The sequence below is a fragment of the Anser brachyrhynchus genome (assembly GCF_964034855.1).
Source record: "Anser brachyrhynchus genome assembly, chromosome: 1".
Taxonomy (NCBI): domain Eukaryota; kingdom Metazoa; phylum Chordata; class Aves; order Anseriformes; family Anatidae; genus Anser; species Anser brachyrhynchus.
In genome coordinates, this window is record NC_137694.1 from 8233077 (window position 1) to 8257100 (window position 24024).

The 24024-nt window shown below is 39.1% G+C and overlaps 1 long non-coding RNA gene across 1 annotated transcript in view; it reads left to right on the forward strand.

Annotated features, from left to right (window-relative positions):
- LOC308177856 overlaps nt 1-16635 on the forward strand; it is a 35279-nt gene extending 18644 nt beyond the window's left edge. Inside the window, exons 2-3 of the long non-coding RNA XR_013939458.1 lie at nt 11840-11903; nt 13403-16635. This is a non-coding gene — a long non-coding RNA (uncharacterized lncRNA). The remainder of the gene's footprint in view (nt 1-11839; nt 11904-13402) is intronic.
- Nucleotides 16636-24024: the final 7389 nt, after the last annotated feature.

Genomic DNA, 24024 nt, shown 5'->3' on the forward strand with positions numbered 1-24024 from the left:
CTGGAAAATTTGTCTTAGACAGGGTATACAGAGCATTCTTTTAGAGAACTTGCCATATTGTTAAGCCCTGTCCTTTTTTCCTTCATCCATCATTTTACTTCTGGTACAGGTCTTTCATATTCCCTCAGCCTCTACCAGACTCTCCCTCCTTTCTAATGACTGCCTTTTCAGTTTCATTGGCTTTTCAATACCATGATTTTAAAGAGTTTCCACCCTTCATTCCCCAAACATTTTTCCCTGAGTGTGTATCTCTTTATGCGTCAGTCATTTGCCATATTTCTCTTAAAAATAATTAAATTATTTGTCTTCACTCTGTAGATTAACTATATCTTGGTAGCCCTGAGCTGTTCTTTTGGGGACCTATTCGTCATCAAATCAAAATATATTTCCTGCCCCAAAGAACCAACAGAGCAGTAGCAGATGTGGCTTCCTTGTAACTGAGTGCTCCCAGCTGTTTGGATATAAAGTCGTCTGTTTTGGGGCCTTTTTCATCTCTGAAACGTCATTTAGCAGGATGATGTATTGTCCCACATCTAAGGTGTGAAATGTCTGAACACAGCTGAATTCTGAATGAAGACACTGCTGAGAGTTAGTCTTGGTCAGGCATCCAACCTGAAGAGAAATGCCACATAATCATTCATATCTAGACTTTTTTTTTTTCTTCTTCTTCTTTTGGGTAGCACCTCCACTATCAGCATAATATTCATTCTCTGGGTCAGTTGTCAGAGTCACCTTCATTGCTCCAAGTGACTGCATAGGAAGCCTAGCTTCCCAGTTAGAATAGCTGTTACATTTATTTTCAGATGTTACCATACTTCAGTGCCTGAATAGATGTCTTGGACCTTGGTGTCCTCTTTAACAGTCCCAACACAAAGAAACAACTGCAAAGGAATCCAATATTTCTTAATCGTAAAATGTTTGAGTTTTGCTTCTCGATTTTGGAAAGCCTGAGGCTGACAGGTTTGCTATAATATCTTTTTGTTATACTTCTCTGTTCTCCATTAAGCCTTACCTCTTCATGCTTCTCCTCCTGCACAAGGTTTCTTTATCTCATTTTTACAGAGACTACACTGCAACAATTCATTCTGTCCAAGCGCGTATTAAAATCAGCACTCTTCTTCCAGGGTACATTTACTTGTAGACAAAAGGAGGTAGAAGAACAGGACTTAGTAAAGGATCTCAGAAGTTTGTTTTGATGCTGGGAACAATTGCTCTTTCTTATGTGACTGTGGAGGAATAGCTTTTTTTCTTCTTATTTTTTTTCCCATCCCATGCTTTTGAGTGGTGAGATTTTCAGTAACACCACAAATACTTAAAAATGGGACTGCTTTTGAAGTGACACCTCATTTCCTTTTGATTAATGAGCCAGTGTAATTAATCAATCCTCAGGTACTGAAAGCTTTACTTAATGATATTTGAAAATTCTGTGCAACTTGTTTCTCTAAAGTAAGGGTTTGTTTGCTTTGTTGTTTTGTTAACAGCCAAAGAAGGACCAGAGATAACACCGGTCTGTTATTTGATGAGGAAGATCACCTCACAAATAGTGACTTAGACTAACCAGAAATGTTTAATGCCTTCTTTGCCTCTGTCTTTAACACTGATGATGGCCCTGGGGCCCCCAGAGCCCTGAGACAGAGGATCATGAGTGGAGGAACAATAAACTCCTAGCCAACTCTGAACTTGTGTGGGATTTGCTGCTTCAGCTGGATACATATAAGACTACGGGGCCTGATGGGATTCATCCCAGGGTACTCAGAGAGATCACTGATGTAATCATGAGATTTCTCTCAATTATTTTTCAGTGGTTTTGGGAATCTGGAGAGGTTCCAGTCAACCAGAAGTTGGCAAACGTCCCAGTTTTCAAGAAGGGCAAGAAAGAAAATCCTGGTAATTACAGGCCTGTCAGTCTTAGTGTCTGCAATACTTATAGGGAAGATTATTCTGAGTGTTATTGAAAAACACTTGAAAGACAATGCAGTTATTGGTTATAGCCAACAAAGGTTCACAAGGGGAAAGACTTGTTTAGCTAAATTGATTTCTTTTATGACAAGGTTACCCACCTAGTTGACCAAGGGAAGACAGTTGATCTATTTTGTTTCTTCAGTGGATGTATTTGGATGATGCTTTTTGGATTTCAGCAGGCCTTCAATACCGTTTCTCTAAGGATCCTCCTGGACAAAGTGTCCAGCATACAACTAAACATAATGTGATGGGTAAATAACTGGCTGATAGGTTGAGTTCAAAGAATTATAGCAAGTGGGGTTACATCAGGCTTGTGGCCAGTAACTACTGGGGTTCCACAGGGCTCCATTTTCAGGCCAGTTCTCTTTAATGTTTTTATAAATGATCTGGATGCATACTAAGTAAGTTTGCAGATGATGCTAAATTAGGAGGATCTGTTGATTCCCCTGAGAGTAGAGAGGCCTTGCAAAGAGATCTTGACAAATTCAATGGCTGGGCAATCACCAACAATATGAAATTGAACAAGAGCAAGTGCCGGATTCTGCACCTGGGAAGGGGGAACCCTGTCTGTACGTACAGACTGGGGTCTGAGAGGCTGGAGAGCAGCCCTGCAGAGAGGGACCTGGGGGTCCTGGTTGACAGCAACCTGAACATGAGCCATCAGTGTGCCCTGGCAGCTAGGAGGGCCAACCATACCCTGAGGTTCTTCAGGCATGGCACTGCTAGCCAGTTGAGGGAAAGGACTGTCCCACTCTGCTCTGTGCTGGTGTGGCCTCACCTTGAAGTCTGTGTGGTTTTGGGCACCACAATATAAGAAGGACATAAAACTGTTAGAGTGGCCAAAGGAGGGCTACAAAGGTGGTGTATGCTCTAGAGGGGAGGATGTATGAGGAGCGGCTGAGGTCCCTCGGTTTGTTCAGCCCAGAGCAGAGAAGGCCGAGGGGAGGCCTCATGGCGGCCTGCAGCTCCCTCACGAGGGGAGCGGAGGGGCAGGCGCTGAGCCCTGCTCTCTGGGGACAGCGACAGGACCCGAGGGAACGGCATGGAGCTGGGACAGGAGAGGGTCAGGCTGGGGGTTAGGGAAAGGTTCTGCACCAAGAGGGTGGTCGGGCATTGGGACAGGATTCCCAGGGCAGTGGTCATGCCCCTGAGCCTGCCAGAGCTCAAGGAGTGTTTGGACAATGCTCTCAGACACATGGCCTGATTTTCGGGCAGTCCTGTGTGAAGCCAGGAGTTGGATTGTGTGTTGGATCCTTGTGGGTCCCTTCCAACTTGGGATATTCTGTGATTCTGTGATTCCTTTTGATTAATAAACCAGTGTATCTCAATCGGATACCCAAAGCTTTGCTTAATGACATTTGAAAATTCTATGCAACTTGTTTCTCTAAAGTAATACAGTAAGATGAGACCTTTCTGTTCCCTCCTCTGTTCTGTCCTCCTTTGAAGCACAATATAAATTCATACACATAAAACATATTTACAAGCTGATATCTTCCCAAACAATTGTGTTTTCCTCAGAAAGAAGTGCATTGAGCTTATTTTCTCTACTGTGTAAGTTCACACTGGTAATCAGCCAGACCACTGATAACAAGCATAGCAGACAGAGAAGTGTAATTTAATATTTGCATTTTGGTATGGTGTAGAGAAGTAATGTTAAAATGACAACTCTTACTGGGTGAAGCATTATATTATGACCATGTAGAAAAACAAGTACAGATAACAATTACCTTACAAAATTAACTGGGGTGAGTTTTCCTTTCTTTTCTATTCCAAGATGTTCCAACTTAACTTGTCTTGTGCCTTCAAGCTCTAGTACTTTACACTTAAGCTTTGTAAGTTTGTGATTCAACTCTCTGTGGATTGCCTGAGAGCAAGGAATCAAACCAGGCAACTTAAAGTGACTTCTAATCAACAAATAAGGTAAGGAGGAGGTTATTGCACTCCTTCATCTTATTTTAGTATCTTTATTTGGTCCTAATGATAGAATGGAGGGGTCATACCACCTTCACTCATGCTGCAACTACAAACCGTGCTACATCAAATTACAGAATATTTCTACTTGGTCTTTTCTTCTGCTTCATTTACAGTTAATGGTTTTTAGTGGCAGCTATTCACCACATTGCCCAGCAGAAAAAGGGCTGCACGCAAAAACCAGCACACCAGTTTATCTGTAAAATTGTTTATTGACACTTTTGACTCCAAAATTGTGTATGAATAATCCCTGTTCTGTTAGATGAGATTGCATGCAAAGCCTCTGACAGAGTTAGGACCTGAACCCGTACTTCCTAGGTTTCATTCCAAAGCCTGAATTATTATTTTTCTAAGCACCCATTAATGTGATGTTCCATCATCTCCTTCACTCATGAGATGAACTGTATGACCAGAGATGGTACTGACTATATGTACAGTCAGCACAGTCAGCAACATCCCAGGCAGGAAGGGTGGGAGCTTAAAGTGTTTACTGCATGGATGGATATGGATACAGCTGACTGTGCAGTCTGTTTATATGGAGGAGATAAGCTACTGAAAGGTTTTTTTTTTTTTTTTTTTTAACCTTTTCCAGAACTTAGAATGGAAAGATTCATTCCTTAGGCTTCATAGACTATTTTGATTTTGATTTGACCTCCTTTGACCAGTATGGGAATTTAGATAACTGGCCTGAATGTAGGTGCCTGGGATATGTCAGCTACCTCAACACAGTCATGGAGTGTCATTTGAGATACCCTGGAATATCTGAGCTACGTGCATGCCCGTAAGACACAGTACCTATGAAAGGCCAGTACCTTTTTGAAGCAGGAGCTAGAGGCCAGGCAGGATACTATGGAAACTTGTCTTTAGGCAGCTGATTTGCTCCCCTATATTGCAGCGTCCCCTAGTCTTGCACTGAGTTAAGAAGAATCCTACCACCTCTCTGCAAGATAGCACTGAGATATAAATAATTAAAAATAATAACTTTTACAGTACTGTTAGTGATGGAAGAGATGGATATTTCTGATTTGTGTTTGAAATTTTGCTCCCAAAACCACAGGCAATCAAGGGAAAAAAGATCTATCCAAGGCCTAACCACTGGCTTCATCTTCAGCTGTATAAAATGTTATGCCTTTTTTTCAAAAGAAGTGAAATCATGTTAGTTGACTGTGTGTGAATATACCCAAAGCTTAACCTGATCACTTGAAGTATAATAAGAAGATAAAAGCTGCATCTCTATCTTTAAACCTGAAGTTTCCCAACTACTAAATTAATGTGTACGTTAGAAAAGTTGTGCCATTAAAACTGTTCAGAGACAGTTAAAGCCTCAGCTGCTACTCATCACCCAAATCCAAAATGACCTTCACATTTATTTGAAACTTCAATGTGATGCTTTTGATCCCTCCTAACACCTCCTTGATCTCTTGTGGAGCAACAATGGAGTTCTGAGTGACTGACAACCCACTCTAGCTTCTACTGGTTTGAAATCAAAAGTAACCCTTAAGACAATCAATGGAATTACACAAGAGTTACATTTACTTGGGAGTATATGCTAGTCAGAGCTATTTCCTAATTCCCACCTGGACAGTTTTTTTGGGGCAAAAGAACTTTGTGATTTTAACAAGGGAGAAGCTGCCTTAATAATTCATAAATAAAATGTGCATGATATACATGATACTGGATTATTTATAAAATCAAAACACAAACAAGAATCCCTCACTTTCATCTCAGGGGGAAGCCCTGTGACACTTAATCTATATTATTTTAAATCTACCATGTAAACATCTTTTTAAAAGCCTTTAAATTTGGAACGTAATTGCTACCAGCTCTTGATTACACACAGGCTACATAATCTATCACTGAATCAAATAATCACTATTGCTGTTGGGAAATAGGGAATTATACAAGGGCCTAAAGGAGAACACTTCGTAGCAGGCAAGAAACAAACAAATCAGGGTTGGGTAATCAATCTCTGTACCATAAAATGCTAATGTTGTCCTAATAAATAAAAATTCTCTTCCATTGTTTGATATGCTCCCTATGAAGCATGTCACTTAGCTTGTGGTATGCTCTAGTTTAGTTTAAAGTGGCACTACCATTAGTGCTTTAGCAAAATAATAATAGTTTCCTTTCATTTTCATAAAAGTAATTAAACTTATCAGTTTTCTTGTTAATGTAACAAGCCAACCAATAAATGGGCAAAAGAAGTTTTATTCATGGTATTTTCAAATTAGCATCCTATGCACCAGGGATTATGCAGATATGAGGTTCTGAATTAATGATTTTTATTAAAAAAAAAAAGAGGAAATAAGAATGACATTGAGGGAAAACCATTTTTGTCAACTGCTGTGTTGAGGAAATGGTATTAATTATAGGATACCTACTAACACTTCATTGCAAGCTCACAATTTCTTCAGATCAAGTTAACCTGACAACTCCAAAATGATACAGAAATTTAAATTGCACTTAAATAACTAAATACCTTACTAGGGTGAGAAGTGAATTGCATGTTAGGATGGACTTGGGCTTTTCAAGGTACACTGAACCTAGAGGATGCACTGAATGGAAGGATGCATCCTACTCGTGGAACGCAAATTAAAGAGCTCTGAAAGCAACTGCACCATGAAATCTGCTCAGAGATATACTGGTGAGTAAGGAGAGCAAATAACATTCCTGGAGGATTTATAATTTACATCAACCAAATTTCAGTCCCCTCACGAATACAAACACTCAATATATTTTAAAACAGAACCTAACATATTACTCACAGGCAGGAATAGAAGGCTGTGTTTGATTTAAAAACTTGGAGAAGAGACAGAAAGATGGGCAGTCCCCAAGGTTATTTTGCCCAGTGATACATTCCCTAGTCTCACTTATAATGTTCCTTATGATGAGATTCCCTATACCTTCGACAGTCAGTTATGTCAGAACAAAGCTTCAGCAGGGACTTTCTGCTGACCTTCCTGCCATACATACTGTGCTAGTACACAACGTGGGACATCTGCAAACTCTTCTGCCTGACTATGTAATCAAGAGAAGAAGAAAACAGAGATGTGTATTAAACTTTGTTGATTTCACCTCATTACACCACACTGTGGGCTCAAGTGTGTTATCCCTTCTCATCAGCTGGCAGATTGCCGACAGGAACAAGGAAGCTGTCAGAAGGAAACCTACCAAATACAGTATTTCTGGTCTCCAGCTAATAAGAGCCAGGAATGTTGCTCACGTGGATGTTGCCACATGATTTTCTGAGTAGCTTCTTCTAGACTTTCTGGTCCAGGAAGGTGACTAGTGAGGATTTGTCTTATAATAAGAGCTTTATTTTTCCCATTTCTCCATGAACTTTCATTACATCCTTTAAGAAGATATTGTTATTATAGTCATTTTTTGATGGTCCTGTGGGTAAGATACTTGATGTGACAGAGGAGACATATAGAGTTTGGTTCTGCTGCAGACCTGGTTTTAGGCTAGATCTTTAAAGGTGGTCAGACCCCTAAAGGTAAGAATACATTCCAGCAAGATTTTCAAGTCTACTAGCTTAAAGTACTTTTGTCTCTTTGATTTTGCTCAGCCTTACGTACTTCAGGCGCCTGTACAGAAGTGCAGCTGAAAAATCTCACAAGGTGTCTATCTTTAGCAGCCTGCTTTTCCCTTAATTTCTCTGCATAACAGCTGTCTTTAGCTGATCTCAGTTTTTAGAAAATTAGCAGGGTAGATACTATCTTTCTCTTTTTGCATACATATGCAGCCAGCACAGCACGAGCAGGCAACAGGGCTTCTGTAATAACAGTGAATGGTGTTTCTGTACTTAATTGGATGACCGTAAGATTCAGAAGCAAGATTGTCTCCAATCAACACAATTTCTAAACAAGTGTTTTAAATTGGACTCTAAGCCTTCATGAAGTGGAAATTAACAGAAAATTCTCATCTGGAGACCTCTGACCTTAGGAAACGTTGGAGCCAGAATGTGCCAGACCCTTATCTTTTGAAAACACATACGAAATAGGGCTTTATTTTCAGTACCTGGCCCCACCTGATGGCAAACTTGCATTTGTATTCATTTATGTTCTTTAATATCGTGGCCAGGAAGACAAGAAATGATCTCAGTATCTAACCAGTTCTCCAGGAATTAAAATTAACAGATTTCACACCCAGAATTTTCCATTGTGATCACCTAATTTGCGTTCCTACATACAAGAAGTCATGGAATTTCAATCAGTAAAAGATATTGAATTTTCGGTTCAAAATTTGTAGCTAACTTTTAAAGAAAACAGTTATCCTATTTTGGAGAGTTATGGGGCTCAGTGAGATTTAACTTTACAGTCTCCAAAATTCTTTTAATTTTTCAGTACATTAAAATAGCTGGACCTGCATGACTCATGCAAAGTAGCACACAGGAATCACATCTGCATTTTGGAGTCCTAACTGAGTGTTCTCTCTGAAAGGTGTCTTGACTTCTAGTAAAACAAACATTTGGGTTTTCCTTGCAAGCCTCTGACACCTTCCAGACCAGTCAGAAGAAGGGTGATAACTGTTGCCTATACACTAACTTGAAGTGATAGAGTGAGCTGTCAAAACAGCACATTTGTCAAAGAAACATTCAAACATTTCACAATATTTTAAGAGAGCAAACAAATCTGTTTCCCAACAGCTGAGGTGATTACTCCCCCCACCACAAGTTTTAAGGTCTATTTAAGTGATAATCTCTGCTGCCTTGAAATACACAAAATAATGAACAGCTGCTCTGGCTGATCAAATGCAGAAGTAAAGTTGAGGTACTGATCTCTCATAAAAGCAGTTTATTGCATTTAGAATGTAAAGTCAATAGAGTTTTTGTTGTTGTTGATGCAGAACAAACCATAACAAAGATAAAAATAAACCTAGTTTCATGCTCTAACTTTTGGAAATCTGATGGTGCTGCCTCTGTAACAGATATTTTAAGGATGTGCATATCAGTGTGGTTCTTGGGAAGGATGATTTGTATTCACTTCCCAGTGCTATGTCTGGGTACAGTGCCTTTACCTGTCTGCTTCATTTAGACTAGTATTTATTTATATATTAGTTATGTTTTTGAACTACATGTTCTTTCTTTTTTTCTACTTTCTTTTTCCTTTTTTTTTTATTTTTCTCAATAATAATAGTTATTCTAGTAACAGTTTGCTAACTTGGAAGAAGAGAGTTTACGAAGCATATGAGGAAATGATTTGAAAAGGAGAAAAATGTTTAGAAGGAGTGAGAACCTCTGAACTTATCCTGACTGGACTTACACAAATATAATAAACCAGGCCTTATTTTGACCTTATCTACCCCGTTTTTGAGTTAGGAGTAACCCATTTGAAATGGTGGAAGAAGATCTGTTGAAATAACTTTAACATTAAGCAACAGCAATATTTCATAGCACTTAAGATGTGACATTTGCTGAGGTGGGTTAGTAAAAAGAGAGCCTTTTCCTCTCCCGAATCTTTAAATCTTGGATGCCTGGTCTGAAAGTATTTTTTCTTTCAGGTTCCTTCCCTAGGAGTAATCCATCTTGGCTCAGGCTGATAGCTAGTCTTTCCTTCCTTTTTTTGGTTTCCTGGGTGAAGGAAGATGTTCATAGATCTACCTGAAATTGGGGACTGCAATTCTCCCATGCCATCTATCCACATAAGACCAAAATAGAGTCTTACCCATCCTCAGTTGGGGCTTGATCCTGCTGCCCTTATTTTAAGTGGACTGAAATCCCCTGTGGAACTGGGAACCGTGCAGAGAGGAGAGATTACTAAAAATGCAAGTTCTGAAACAGATATGCCAGCTCATAAAGATCTCCAGGCATTTCTTTGCTCAAATGGAGGAACAAAACTAGAGTCTAATTCTTGCTGACATACGAGAGATTCTCACATTATGAGTATAATATATAACAGAGTTGGTGACTACCCCATGATGGCTTTTTCCCTATGCTGTACAGAGCAGAAACTGGATTTGGAGAAGAATCTGTCTTCTGGGTACCCAGCAAAGGCAGTGGAAGTGAATTATAAAAGGATGACTTCTTTTATTTGAGAATTGTGAGCCTTTCTGTGCCCACAATTGTTTTTGAGAAGGTATTTCACATATACATCTTTAAAAAGTCATGGATGCCAAATATATCCTCTGCGTATGTGATATCTGTTATATACAGAAACAGATGCTTTCTTTTAAGATTAAAGTGAAAGTTTCATTTAAGAAAGCTCTGTGTGAATATTTTATACCCAATTCCTAATGATTTCATTGAAAACAAAACAGTGTAAGAAAGAGGACGCAGTAAAACCATGGCTTCTTAGAATTGTCATTGAATATGGAGAATTGGGCAAGAACGGTCACACTCTAAATTTTAACCAGAGATTCAAATATTTCAGGATATAATGTCTACTTAAGGTGAATGGAAGGGTCAGGAGCAAGATGTTGTTTTTCAATCAGAAGCATGGCCACTGCCAGTTCTTGGTGCAGGTGTGTGAGCACGTCACTTCCTGGAATTGGTCAGAAGTGATGACCATGGGAAAACAGGACTCCATAGCATAGCATAACTGGCTTAAATAGTTGGGCCAGAATCACAGCTCCTGCAAATTTGCAAGCCTCAGTGGATTTTTCTGAGTTACAGAAACAGGGGATCTGGCTATCAGTACTTGAAATTTTTTAATATATGGATGCAAATGACAGAAGTGTTAAAAGCAGAGTACCTGATTTTCTTCTCACTTATGTCAGTGTTAAACAGGAGTAACTTCACTGAATTTACTTAACACATTTCATTCTGCCCTCTGACTTCCTTGTAGTTAGTCCTAATTAGAAATGTGCAAATAGCTGGTTGGGTAGGTCAGCCAAAAATAAGATAGAGGAAAAAATAATTTAAAAAAATAATAGATTGAGAAAGCAAATTTAGATGCTATTTGTTGTGCTGAAGCAGTTTTCTCTTGGCTTAGAATAATGAACATCTTCATCCAAGAAGCAAAAACTCAAATTTGTTTGAAGCCTGAGTTGTATAAATTAAGATCCAGAGAGATCCTGGTCCTTACTCCAAAACCGGTAAGATCTTTGGACCTTGGTTTTCCAGATGCTGAAGGATGTGCCAGTAGTTGAGGTATACACAAAAACTGGGAAAACAGGCTCCACTTTTGCTACTAGTACCTGTTTTTATAAATCTTGCTTCCCAAGTAATATTGTGTTATTGTAGAAACACCAAATGAAAATATTTCAGTGTTCTGAATACTTTTTTTTTTCCAAATAGAATATGTGAATTTTGTAAAAATGATGATTCAGCTACCTGAAAACATCTTTCAATAAGTGATTTGCTAGTTCTTTTTTGTTGTTGTTGTTTGTTTGTTTCTTCTAAGTGGTGCCTGGTGCAAACAAGAGGCAAATGGGAGCTGGTGTGTCTAATGGAACCAGACTGCTCCTCTCAGCTCGTGTGTAAAGGTCCATTATTCCAGGGCTGCAGCATCAGCAAAGCAATTAAATTAAGGAGTTCTACAGACTTACAACATAGTTAAAATGAACAAAACCAGATTGAATTTAGAGCATTACACACCAGGGGAACAGAATAAGGAGGGTGTGGTTAGAAGATGGAAATCCTAGAGTACAAAACAAAGAAGTAGAATACTCAGCCATAGAATCTGATTGTTATGATACTGGAAAAGAAACATATTACTTACTGCAGGATTTTGGTTCCATTTTATGAATCCTGTTTCACATTTATGACCTTTTGACATCTCTGTTAAGATAACTTTGCTCAATTCTCCACGTGTCATGAAGTGTTTTATTAGGCCATTCATGCTTATACTGATTAAATCTGATACTAGTTGTAAGAGAAGAGATACAGAAATATCTATCTGCTCAACAAATAAATACTGTAAGTGCTGTCTATGAGCTCTGACTGGTATCGGCTTTTGTCTTATAGCTGTGAAGCCACAAGCATATGCCTTGAAGTCGCGTGGCTCCTTCTGGGACTTCTCTGAATCCAAGTAATCTCCTTGAGCTATGGATTCTCTGACTATTCACAGTATTGCTGCCAGGAAGAGATTTGTCATATCTCTATACTAAGAGGACAAATTCTGCGGTACTAGCTAACTCCTCTCCACAGGGGAAATCAACATATTCTGGTTATACTGCAGTCCTATGATCAATATATTTGCTCAAATTTAACACTACATGTGACAACCAGCATTCTCATTTTGACAAAATGTTGCAAGCGAATACTGACCTGTATATATGGGATTTGTCTCCTTTCCAACCTCATTCTTAACATAACATAGCTGGAATTAATTGGAAATAGTTAGATTTGAAGGTGTCTTGATTTTTTGTGGGAGAAAGTAGGCCTTTACATTTTATTCGATCTAGCTAGTCAGTAACGATGCTCTTAGCTTCTGAAACTTGGGCAGATTTATAGCTTCAGAATAATCTTCCACACTGTCATTTTTAAATACACGTCATATACTTCATAGATCTCAACAATTTTTTAGACCAGTTGGAGTGATTTAGAAGTCTAGAGTATTTTTAAATGTAATTGAAGCATTTAAGATAAACAAACAAAAAAACAGTGACTTTCAGTAGGACTAGGCTATCTAGAAGATAATTTCCAAAATGGTGCAAGTGTCTAGATGCAAAATTATGAGATGTTCTAACGTCTATGACCAAAATATTAACCTTAAAATCCCATGTTCTTGAATCAGTGGGTATTTCAAGTCATTGGTATCTCAATGTTGTAGCAGAAGAGTCTGGCAAACACATACAATTGTACTACTCAGCATATACAAAACCAGTGAAACATTGCTGTGGAGGTGACTGAATTTCATGCCTAAGCACCACCTGCAGTAACGAGAAAAGCTCCCACTCTCACCTAGCACAGTGTGGCAGCAGTCCTCGTACATGCCCAATATACAGAAAAACAGCAAGAGGAGACAGTGTTTATTTTCCCAATAACTTGATTATATTCACATGAGGTTTAGATAGGCTGTTTAGGTTCAAATTCCACTGCTCTCCAAGACAAATAAACATACAGCTGTCATATGAGGAATATATATAACCATCATGTTTGTACTTTTGGAGGCAGAGAAGAAAGAAGTATCAGGAAAGGGAGATCTGAATTCCTCCTTCCGAAAGTACTGAACATGGGAACATTAAAGGATGACAGAGATGAAGACAAAAAGTTGGGAGGAGTCTTTGTCCTATATGGGTAAAGCCATTCTCATCTGAACGACTGTCCCTGTTTGCCTCAGAATTGACATTTAAAGCTTACTTTGGGGATGGGGATCAGCATACATGAAGTAGAAGGATTTGAGTTTGGACATCTCTCTTATCTCCATATACTGTTTCTAGTCTGCTGGGTAAAACACCACCTCCATAGTGGTCTGATTCAGGCCATCAGTCCCACTAGGAAGTACTGCAGCCAGTGAAATTCAGTTTCAGAAGAAGTAACTTTTTTTTTCCTGTTTTCATGTTTTTTGTCTTTCTTCTTATTTAGGACTTGGTCAGACTTGAGGTGGGACTAAGCACACAGGGTGTCTGCCTGATGATTTTGTCACTTGCACAGCGGTAGTAGGAGCTGCAAAATGATCAAGAATGTCAGATTTTGTGCTGTCTCCACAAAGGCTCCCAAGACTTGCAGCTCTCAAAGGCTTTCAAGGACCTTGGGCATTGATTCTGGAGATCCTGGGAATACTTGAATGGAATTAGTTCTTTTAGACTGAACTTCAGAAAACCTCAGTTGCAACAAACCTAGTCAAACCTGAAGTGTTTTTTTTTTTTTTTTTTTTTCCTGACTCTCAGACCCTGGGAGCCTGTCTGGTGGCTTCAAGCCATAACTCAGCTGTACGGCCCACCTGGAAGGTTTAAAAAAGCTGGCAGCTAAAAAAGTCACAAACTCTGGGAATGATGGCATATTCAGCTCTATAGGCTTCAACGTTACAGCAGGATGTCTGGGGCAAAATTTCTAGAACTCAACGAGTACTAAAACCTGTTCCAATGCTGGGCCCAAAGTTTTGTAATAAAACTGGACTGCAAATTATTAAGTTGCAGTCATATTTAGAAATGCTACTCAAAGACTTTCAGCATGTTTGCACAGCAATTAGCCTAAAGGAATTGAAAAGAGAGGAGCTGAAAGATGTACAATATGGGATGAACCTATTATAAACGCTAAGTCAACATATTCCCTTCAGCTACCTTTATGATATATACTTAGTGCTAATGAGGTCTAACTCTTTCAACTGCAATGTTCTTAAATATGAGATTTTTTTTTGAATTTTCCTTTTCTGTAGATGTTTGAATTGGATGAGTGTTTGAATTACACAGCATGTAAGTCTCTGAATTGCTGTAACTTAATATGAAGGTATGGACAGAACAGTGCACTGTTATGCGTTTGCTCAAAGTTAATTTGTATGGCTTTTAGCTTCCTGAGTTCTTCGCTGAGTTTAGATTTTATGATCACGTAACTGATATTAGCTATGAAAGTTGAACTGTCTGATGACCGTTTTGTTAAGCTTTAGGATAACAAAATAGATAATGGTATTTTTACCATCAATATACCAGATTTTATTGAGAACAAGATACTGGAGGAAAAAGAAAAAAAAAGCAAGATGCTTCATAGTCTGATTCACTAATAGGTCAGTTGTAGTTGTCTGAACCTGTCTTGACTGGATTCTGGTCTCAGTCTCATCATATAGCACACCAACATCTGCAGAGATAGTTTTGACTTACACTGATCCAAAGGACAGGAGAATTCATTCAACTGCAAAGAGCAATGTAACAATAGAAAATGCTAATTTTTCATTTCAACCAATTCATTTCAATAATCATTTCAATCCTTAAACAGAACATTACTTCAAATTTCATAAAATAGGGAGACTTAAATCACAGTTCTTGGAATTTCAAGTTCTAAACAGTTTAATGTCATAAAGAATACCAAGTGAATATCTTTTATTATCTAGCATTTCCTTATTTTGAAACTTTGGCAATTCTCAGATTATACAAAAGCTGAGTTTCATTCAGCTGTTGGATATTAGTGTGGGCTGGTGACATTAAGGCTGCATACAATAATACTTAGGCAGAATTTTCTCTATCAAATATACTCTCAGTGTGCTAATAAATCAAACTCAGTAATTCTCAAAGTGAAGAGCTACACAGATTCCATTTAGATATCTATTACCTATCCCACATTTTTCATGACGTAGGTGCAAACGTAGATGACTGAAGGCTATCATTCAGTCTCCAAACTTAGTTAATGCTGCTCTTCCTCATGATTACCATACCTAGTTTTCCTGAGTTTGCTGTTAATTCCTCCTAGAAATTATCAGAAGAAATGCCAATTTTTAGTAATAAAATACTGATTTGAAAATGCTTTATAATATTTTGTGGGGCAGGATAATTTCACCTAGGAGTGTTCTAAGGAGACTTGTACTCCAGAGGAAAAAATCACTGTGCAAATCTGTCTCATCATCTAAAATCTAAAGACCGTTTACATAAGGATAATCAACAGAAAGGACAGACTGAGCAGGGTTGTAAATGTCTGAAAATAAAGATAAGACCAGATCTGCTGGTATGAGCTTTCTGCGTGGTGCATCTCAGATGATGGAAAGCAGCTGTAAACTGGTCTAAGCTGCATTTGTGATCCTCTGCATCAGTGGAGCAGTGCCAAAGAGCTCTGGTGTATCAACAAATCCATGGCAAGTAGCAGCTGCATCTTTCCAGACAAAGCTTCTTCTACTGAATGTAGTCCGAAGAAAACATTTGCATATATACAGCAGTGTATTTGTTTGGATGTGTACGTGCATGTGTATTTACACGTACACACACAACTCTGTCAGTATGTGGTGGGCCTGGATACAGCATTTGGGATTAAATTTAATCATTATCTCTGCTGACAAGAGCAATTGCTTACATATTTCTAAAGGTTAGTAAGAAAGCTTCTCTTCCATACAATCAATAATGAGTTTGGGGTTCAGAATAGTAACAGAAAAGCAAAACCTAAACCAGCCAAACAACTAATCTAAATAAATAAATAAATAAATAAATAAAAAATCCCCCAACAAACCAAGAGCTAGATGAACATATTTGTCCCTATACTTTTTTTCTAATATTGACCAGGAGTATTGTCAGGAAAATCTTAGAGCTGTTTTGGTTCAAACAAGTGAATTCTGAGTCATCCTGCAGATAATTAGCATGGAAAAAATCCTAATCAAAATGATTAGTAAAGTTATGAGCAACTAATAAAAGATACTAAAACATGGAGTATCAAGCAACACTAATTACAGGAAATGCTGGAATATTTATAGATACACAAACATATTTGCAGGACAGCCTCTAGGCTTTCAACTTTCATGGATGAATCTCAGCAGAGGGACCCTTTCAAGTGATAACCTAAATATTTTGGTTCAGTATGCTTATAAGCAACCCACAGATTTACTTCAAATGGTGTCTGGTACTTAGTTGGGGTTATGGCTGACTGTGCATCTTATTCACTAAATGGTATGTTTCGCTATAAATGCATTCTCTATTTGTTTGCAGGAAACTGCATTTTGACTTTATGATTTTCTGAAAGATAAGGCTGAAGCAATTGTTTAGAGTCATGTTTTATTGTCTGCTAGCACTTCAACTAGCACATAATACAGTGATTGCTGAATGCATCTTTGGTTCAGAAACAATTTATTTTCTTCTATTACTAGCAATGTGGCACTTCGGTGAGTTCTTTTGTAGCAGAACTCAGGAGAAGCCCCACCAGAACAAAATTAGGTTTGCTTTATGTTTTTCAATATTGGAATCCTTCATACCTTCCAAACAATTATCCAGGATAATGTGTATTGATGAACAAAGTCAAAACACATTCAAAATGTCTGTAATTTCACACTCAGCCATAAAAATTGCAACTACAGTTTGGTGCATGGTATGGAAACACAAATCACTAGCTATGGAAAAGTCAGTGAGACTTGTAATATTGAGTGGTTAATAGGAAAGTCTTTTGCAATCATAGCTCTTATTCACAAGAATTACCTGTAGTTTTCTGATTATAATGGAACTCTAGTCCTAGACATTAAAGCGTTTTATACGTTCCTGGCACTGTGGGTTACAGAGAAAATAGCCTCGGCTTTCTTTCCACACTCCCTCTGCTATTTGGCGATAAATGGAATAATGTTATTCACAAACACTTAAAACTTGATTATGATGTCCAGCCTGGAAACTCCTACCCAAACACAGGCAGAATCAAACATGCTGTGTTACATATAGACTCATCTGACTGCGGGAACAGGCTGTGTTGCCTTCTCCTGTATTATGTTAGAGGGCATCCTTTTTGCTATCCTTCACAGTTTTTATCTTGGAAACAAGCACTACTGCATAGGCATATCTTTGGGCAAATACTCAAGAAATGACATTTACTGAGGTGCTACAAGGAAATAAGTACTTGGGACATGAAGTCTAGGGAGAGGAAAAAATATCCAAAAGTAACATGACAGCTCCTTGAAAGGCCCTAACCACTCCACTAAACATTATAGAAAAGCTCCTTTACACCCACTAAAATCTTGGACCAAGATCTTTCAGAGTAGATACCAGTTTTTCTAAATTACTTGTCAAGAGGAAACACACCACTATATTCACTGTTACTTGGCTGGCAAATGTGTATTTATCATGATAGTCTACTTCAACTCTGTCCTGCTGCTGTTAGGTGTCATCTTAATGTTTCTTTTTAGTTAAGAAAAATAAGACTGGTGTCATCTCTGAGATTCAGTTCCGACTCAGGTTGGTAGGTGAATAGAGTATACCTTGCAAACAAGCTTCCCAGAAAAAAATAAGAAAAAAAATCACAACAATCTCAAAGTAAAACAAATCAAAACAAAGCAAACAAAACCTCTCCAAAATTAGTAGCTTCACGAGAAATTTATTAGAAGTGGTTGCAAATAGTAACAATAAAAATATTGGATCTTGAATATATTGCAAGTCCCTCACTAGTCTTTAAGTCAAACAAATCCAGGAAAGAAGCAGGCATTGATATTTCTTTTAGCACTTTCATGAGCCATAAAGCAAACTGTTTGTAGAATATCAGTATTCAATAACAAATGCTGTAATTTAGAGTACAAATGATTTATTTATCAGCAGTGAAATTATACAGCTCAACCCTTCCAAATTCTGTATCAATCTGCCATTTTGTTCCCTGAACGATGGCTTTGGAGTAAATAGAAAAATAAAATATTTACTTTAAAACATTCAAATGATTTGTTTCAGGGCTCAGAAACATCTTTATGGGCAACAGTCTTACAATATCTAATGTTAAGTAATAACAGTGGTGTTGTAAATATTCTGGTCTATGGATACCCAAGAAACAATGTTTACAGGGTTTTATTAGACTGAAATAATTGAAATATTACATCAGCTTTGGAGCAGAGAAACCTTGTGAAGCCTGTCTAATTTTCCAAACTGATGTGATGTTATGTTAAACATATCTCTTCGGGAGACACACAGATGCTGGGGGCATGCAAAAAGTCCTTGGACCTTAAGTCTTATCTTGTTTAGAAATAATGGTGTTAAATTATTTAGAGAGAAAAAACTGAAAATGTCCTGAATTAGAGAGGTCAGAGATCCCAGGGTGGTTGATGTTGGAAGGAACCTCTGGAGATATCTTGTCCAATCCACATGCTCAAGCAGGGACACCTAGTGCAGGTTGCCCAGAACCATGCCCATTCTGAATGTCTCCATGGATGGAGACTCCATAACCTCCCTTGGCAGCCTGTGCCAGTGTTTAGTCAATGCCCTCTTTAACACTGCTGAATACATACCTGGTCATTTACATGTCCATGTGTTTCAGACTCAGTATAAAGTTTAACATTATAATACATGTCTTAGAAAAAGAAAAGTTGATGTTATCATGATGTTATCATGTTCATGTTAACATGTTCCCATGTTCATGGGAAGAATGAGGTTCAGAGAAATTAGAGAACTCACCTCAGGTCACAGAAGAAGGTTCTGGTGGAGCAGAGAATCAACTGTGGGTCTCCTTGTTTCCAGGTTAACATATTTAATGAAGTCAGGGGACCTCTCTGACCTGAGGTGAGGCCTGTGAGTTAAAAAAGGGAAGAATGGGAACAAATTAAAGAAAAAACAGTCCATTACTTGCTTAAAAGTTATATTTTCTGATACTATCAAAAATGTTCATCACAAGAAATGCTGAAGCAACCTCCAAGACAGGATATAGAGAGAAGCAGGAACAAAGTGTGAGAAACTCTCAAAACAGTATTGCCAACAGGCTTGCTTTCTGCTCCATGGATAGTTTGGCTGTCTAGACTTTGTACAGCGAAGCTGCATGTAAGATGAAACAGCATTCAGTGCTATATGCCCCAAACAAAATGAGTGGAATTTCTGTTTTCAGTTTGGTGTTCTTGGAGATCTGAACGAGCAGGATTGGTAGATCAAGTGCCTTTATGCTTGGAAAAATGTTAAGATGCATTCGAGAAGTGGTGTCTGAATGTCTGCAAAGCTACCTTACAATCCCTAAAATTGGCCTCTGTCATGATGCACACAAAAGTTGACTGCAGTTACATTGCTCATGTATTGTGACAACATGCCATGATACTAATTAATAGGATCTCCTGCTACTTCACATTCTCCTGTCCATCTACTGATTCATGCATTACATTTTGTACTACATACTAATAAGCATCTTTACAGTACTTATCACACTGAGATCATGGTATGTGACTAGGTTTCCTATCGCTATAATGAGAAAGAGACCTAGCACTGATATCAAAGCTACTGTGGTGGGTCAGATGACTGAATGTACTGGAAAGCCAGAAGCAGAGTAGTCATCCTACCAAGTTAGGTAGACTGCTTACTTTTGGGGATAGGATTCAGTTCATACCCTGAGACAGACTTCTGTGGTAGGTAAGATCATAGAATTATACAATCATAGAATGTTTTGGGTTGGAAGGGACCTTAAAGATCATCCAGTTCCAACTCCCTGCCATGGGCAGGGACACCTCCCAGCAGCCCAGGCTGCCCAAAGCCCCATCCAGCCTGGCCTTGGGCACTGCCAGGGATGGGGCAGCCACAGCTCCTCTGGGCAGCCTGGGACAGGGCCTCACCGCCCTCTGAGGGAAGAATTTCCTCCTTTCAGCTAATTGAAATCTCGCCTCTTTTAGTTTAAAGCCACTCCTCTTGTCCTACCAGCACACCCCCTGACACAGAGTCCCTCCCCAGCTCTCCTGCAGCCCCTTCAGGCCCTGGCAGGCCGCTGGGAGGTCTCCCCGGAGCCTTCTCTTCTCCAGGCTGAACACCCCCAGCTCCCTCAGCCTGGCTCCACAGCAGAGGGGCTGCAGCCTCTGATCATCCTCGTGGCCTCCTCTGGACTCGCTCTGATACATCCCTGTCCTTGTGCTGGGCCCCAGAGCTGAACGCAGGCTCCAGGCGGGGTCTGACGAGAGCAGAGCAGAGGGGGACAATCCCCTCCCTGCCCCGCTGCCCACGCTGTGTTGGTGCAGTTCAGGACACAGTTGGCTTGCTAGGCTGTAAGCGCACATAAAGATGAATCAATGGTCTTTTATTTTTCTCTTCTGAATATAAAAATTATCTAGATGTTTAAAATTAGGAGAGATGTATGCTAGCTATCCTACATGCCTCTAGTAGCTGGCTGTGTCTTGTCATCACTTACTAGACAAACAGCTAGATCTGTCAACTCCAGAAAACCAGAAAAACAAACAACAACAACAAAACCCACCTACCACTGTTATCTGAAACATGCTGGGAAGTTTAAGTCAGGCACTTATATTAGTGGTTTGAATGCAACTGCTATGCATTATAGTAACAGAAATAGTAAGTGATAGCAGTAACACTGGAAAGCTTTTATCAAATTAAGTGGGGGTTTTGGATCAGCTCCCAGCAGCTACAGATTCATTTTTCAGAAACCAGCAACTGGTCATCTGTAGCACCTTTGCTTGCAATTACAACAGAGTTCTCATGGCTTGAATGGCTTGTGGGAACTCCTTGCAGACTGTGATTAGTACTGTAGGTCAAGACAGTCTCACACAGCTCTGTATGGGTACTGATTAGTCCTTTAATTGAAATATTGTGATTTGAAATACCAATTGATAATGTTGGTTGACAGCATCTTGGCAGAGTAGACAGACAGATCCCTTCCCCTCCTTCAGTAGTTCTTATATCTTCTGTTTTACTAAAACAGCTCGTCACATTTGTAAGCTTCAATGCATAATCTTCTTAGCATAGTCCCACATATAGATCCATTGAGCAACTTGCATTGTTTCAGCTACTTTTGAAGATAAACATTTCTCCAAGACTGTTCATGAACTCTCCAGTCACTAAAGCTTCAGAAATAGGAAATGTTACCTTCTTCAGCCCATTACAAGAGGTGGTTTCTTTGCTTCTTGGAAAGATAAAAGTTGGGAGAAATAGTGCTGCCTTTAAGAAGAACAACAAAAAACTAAGTATACTATGGCCTCTGCTCATGAGTGTGGTAACAACTGTAAATTCATTGTTGGAAGAGAGAAGTTGGAGATAAACCCATTTTATATGAAACAAAAAGTAATCGGTTGCTGATCATACCAGTAACCTTTAAAATGAAAGAATCACCTTTCTCTGGGCTTGTTAAAATTTATTTCTTTGCATACTCTTTAACAGCTAAACCAGACGAGATGAGTGAAGAATTTTAGTGGATAATACAGTAAGAATTTACTAAATAAAGATTGTATTGAGACCAATTTCCTGAAGTGACCTGTTCCCCAAAGCTTATCCCTACCTTAAAATAGAGTTCAGGGGTGACTTAGGCTTTTAGAAGCCTTGCATCTCTAATCATGTGTGAGACTAAGGTTCTTCCATCCCTGATAGTCTATTGCATTCCAGATGCCTTAGGTAGTTCTAAAGTAATTTGCTTGGATACAAAAAGCAGTATAGAAGGTTTTCATGGCAGCTTGCCTGGACTAATATAGCTACTTCTAGCTGTGTTAATTAGTCACAACAGAGCTCCATAATAAAGCTTGTTTGTTCAGCACTTGTTCAGGTATCTTCATGCTGTACAGCTTTATGTCGTGTAGGTATAGTCTTGGGTGCTTCTAAAACTGTAATCTTTTGCCTAAGGAGACGTTAACATAAAAAAATCTGTGTGAATTTCATATTTAACTTCTTGTTGATTTACAGATCAGATGCTCTCAGGCTGGGTAAAACCTCCACAGTTACATAGAGCAATATCTCTACTTCATCAGCAGGGAAATTTCAGCAGGACTAGGTGTGAGATGAAGCACTTTTTAGCCCTTGCCATGCTGCTAAAATGTGAGCCATAAACTCCCTCTCTGTCTTCCAAGGCTCTGTTGATGTTGTAGAACTAACAAAAATTAAGTAAATGATTCCCAGTAGAAGCTGAAGGACAAGGACTTACCAGGTCTCTTGTATCTGTATTTATGAGACATATATACATTCCCTTATGTATTTTAGGACTATCTGTAGTCTTCCTTCAGGTCTGTATTCACTGTACAGTGTAGAAGCAGGGTTTTGAGTACAGTGGGAAGCTGTAGAAACCATACTATTTCCAGTTTTATTCTGGTTCATCCCTGGTTAGTATGGGACTATTGGGAACTCAGCTTCTTCTCCTCTGGAGTTATGGTCAGATACAAACTTGGAGAAACAATAAGTGACCCATACAATTCGTCCCTTTTTGTAGCTTTCTAAAGCCTCTTCTGCAGCCTTTACCTCACTCATTAAGCAAGGAATGATATGTCAATATGGTGAGAAAGAGAGAGCATTTTGCATTTGGCCCCTTGTTAGATTAGAATTATAATTCCATGTTGGTTTCCTCTGTGACTATGGCAATATGATTGCCAGGCAATGACATACGTGGCTAATGTCTTCCTCTTTTAATGCACAATTGGAGTCTGAGCACATCAGAGGTTCTGGGCCAGTAAATATCCATAATCTCAAGGGGTAAATTCCTAAAAGATGCTGTTGGTAAATGTTCCCTGAGATGGAGGTCAGAGAGAAAGGAGATAAGGAAACACTGATACACTCCTGATAATTCTGAACACATCACCAGGAACAGCCTCTCTGACAGGATGCTAAAGAAATGTCCCATTCTCTCATCTTATTTTGAATGTTCCTACCAATTTCATATTAAATGTCAGAGCTTTCGACCACTCTGTAGTTGATCCACACAATGCAAACACAAGGCTGCAAAGACACAACTTCTAGTTTCTGGTGATGCTTTTCTTGAAGACAAAACAACTGTGACAGATTTTCTTAAAATGTGAGTTTTCTACTCATGGTAAGCAGCAGTTCAGATTTCTAAAAATAACAGTAGTCTTTGCACGCCAGAGCTGAGAGGTCTAAAGGAATGTGCCAATTAATTGACTAGGGAACTTAAAAATGGAAACCTGTCAGATGGATATGTCTGGACTGTATATGGGAATAAAATGAGGAAGGAGAGTAATGTGTGTGCTGGCATTGCTACCCAGTCAGGTAGCTTGGAGTAGGCACGCTGAGCCAGGTAGTACTAATGGGGAAGGAGTTATTGCTCCCTGTCCTCTCTTCAGTGCCAATCTTAACTGACTCATTGCTTTGGAAATTCTTGGCTAACATATTCATTCTGCTACTGCCACAGAAAATAAGTGCTGCTTCTAGAAATAAAACAGAAGATGGCTAGTAGTGACATTTCTATGAAGAATTCACAATGCATGACTTTGCATCTCTAAAACTTCAAAAAAGTGGAAGAAAGTTGTAATTTATTCCTGTGGCAGTTTCATACTGATGGCTAGCTATGCTCCACAGTGCTGCTCTCTCACTCCCCCTTCTCAACAGAACAGGAGGAGGAATTATGATGAAAAGTCTCATGGGTTGAGATAAGGACAGGAAGATCACTCACTGGTTACCATCATGGGCAAAACAGACTCAGTATATGGAAATTAATGTAACATTTTGACTATTGCTAACAGACTAATGCAGTGAGAAACTAAAAGCAAGCAAAAAAACACCTTCCCTCCACTCTCTTCTATTTCCTCCCCAACAGCAGCGCAGGGGAATGGGGAATGGGGGCAGTGGTCAGTCCCTAATGCTTCGTCTCTGCCTCCCCTTCACAGTCGCTCTCTGCCCCTGCTCCACGTGGGG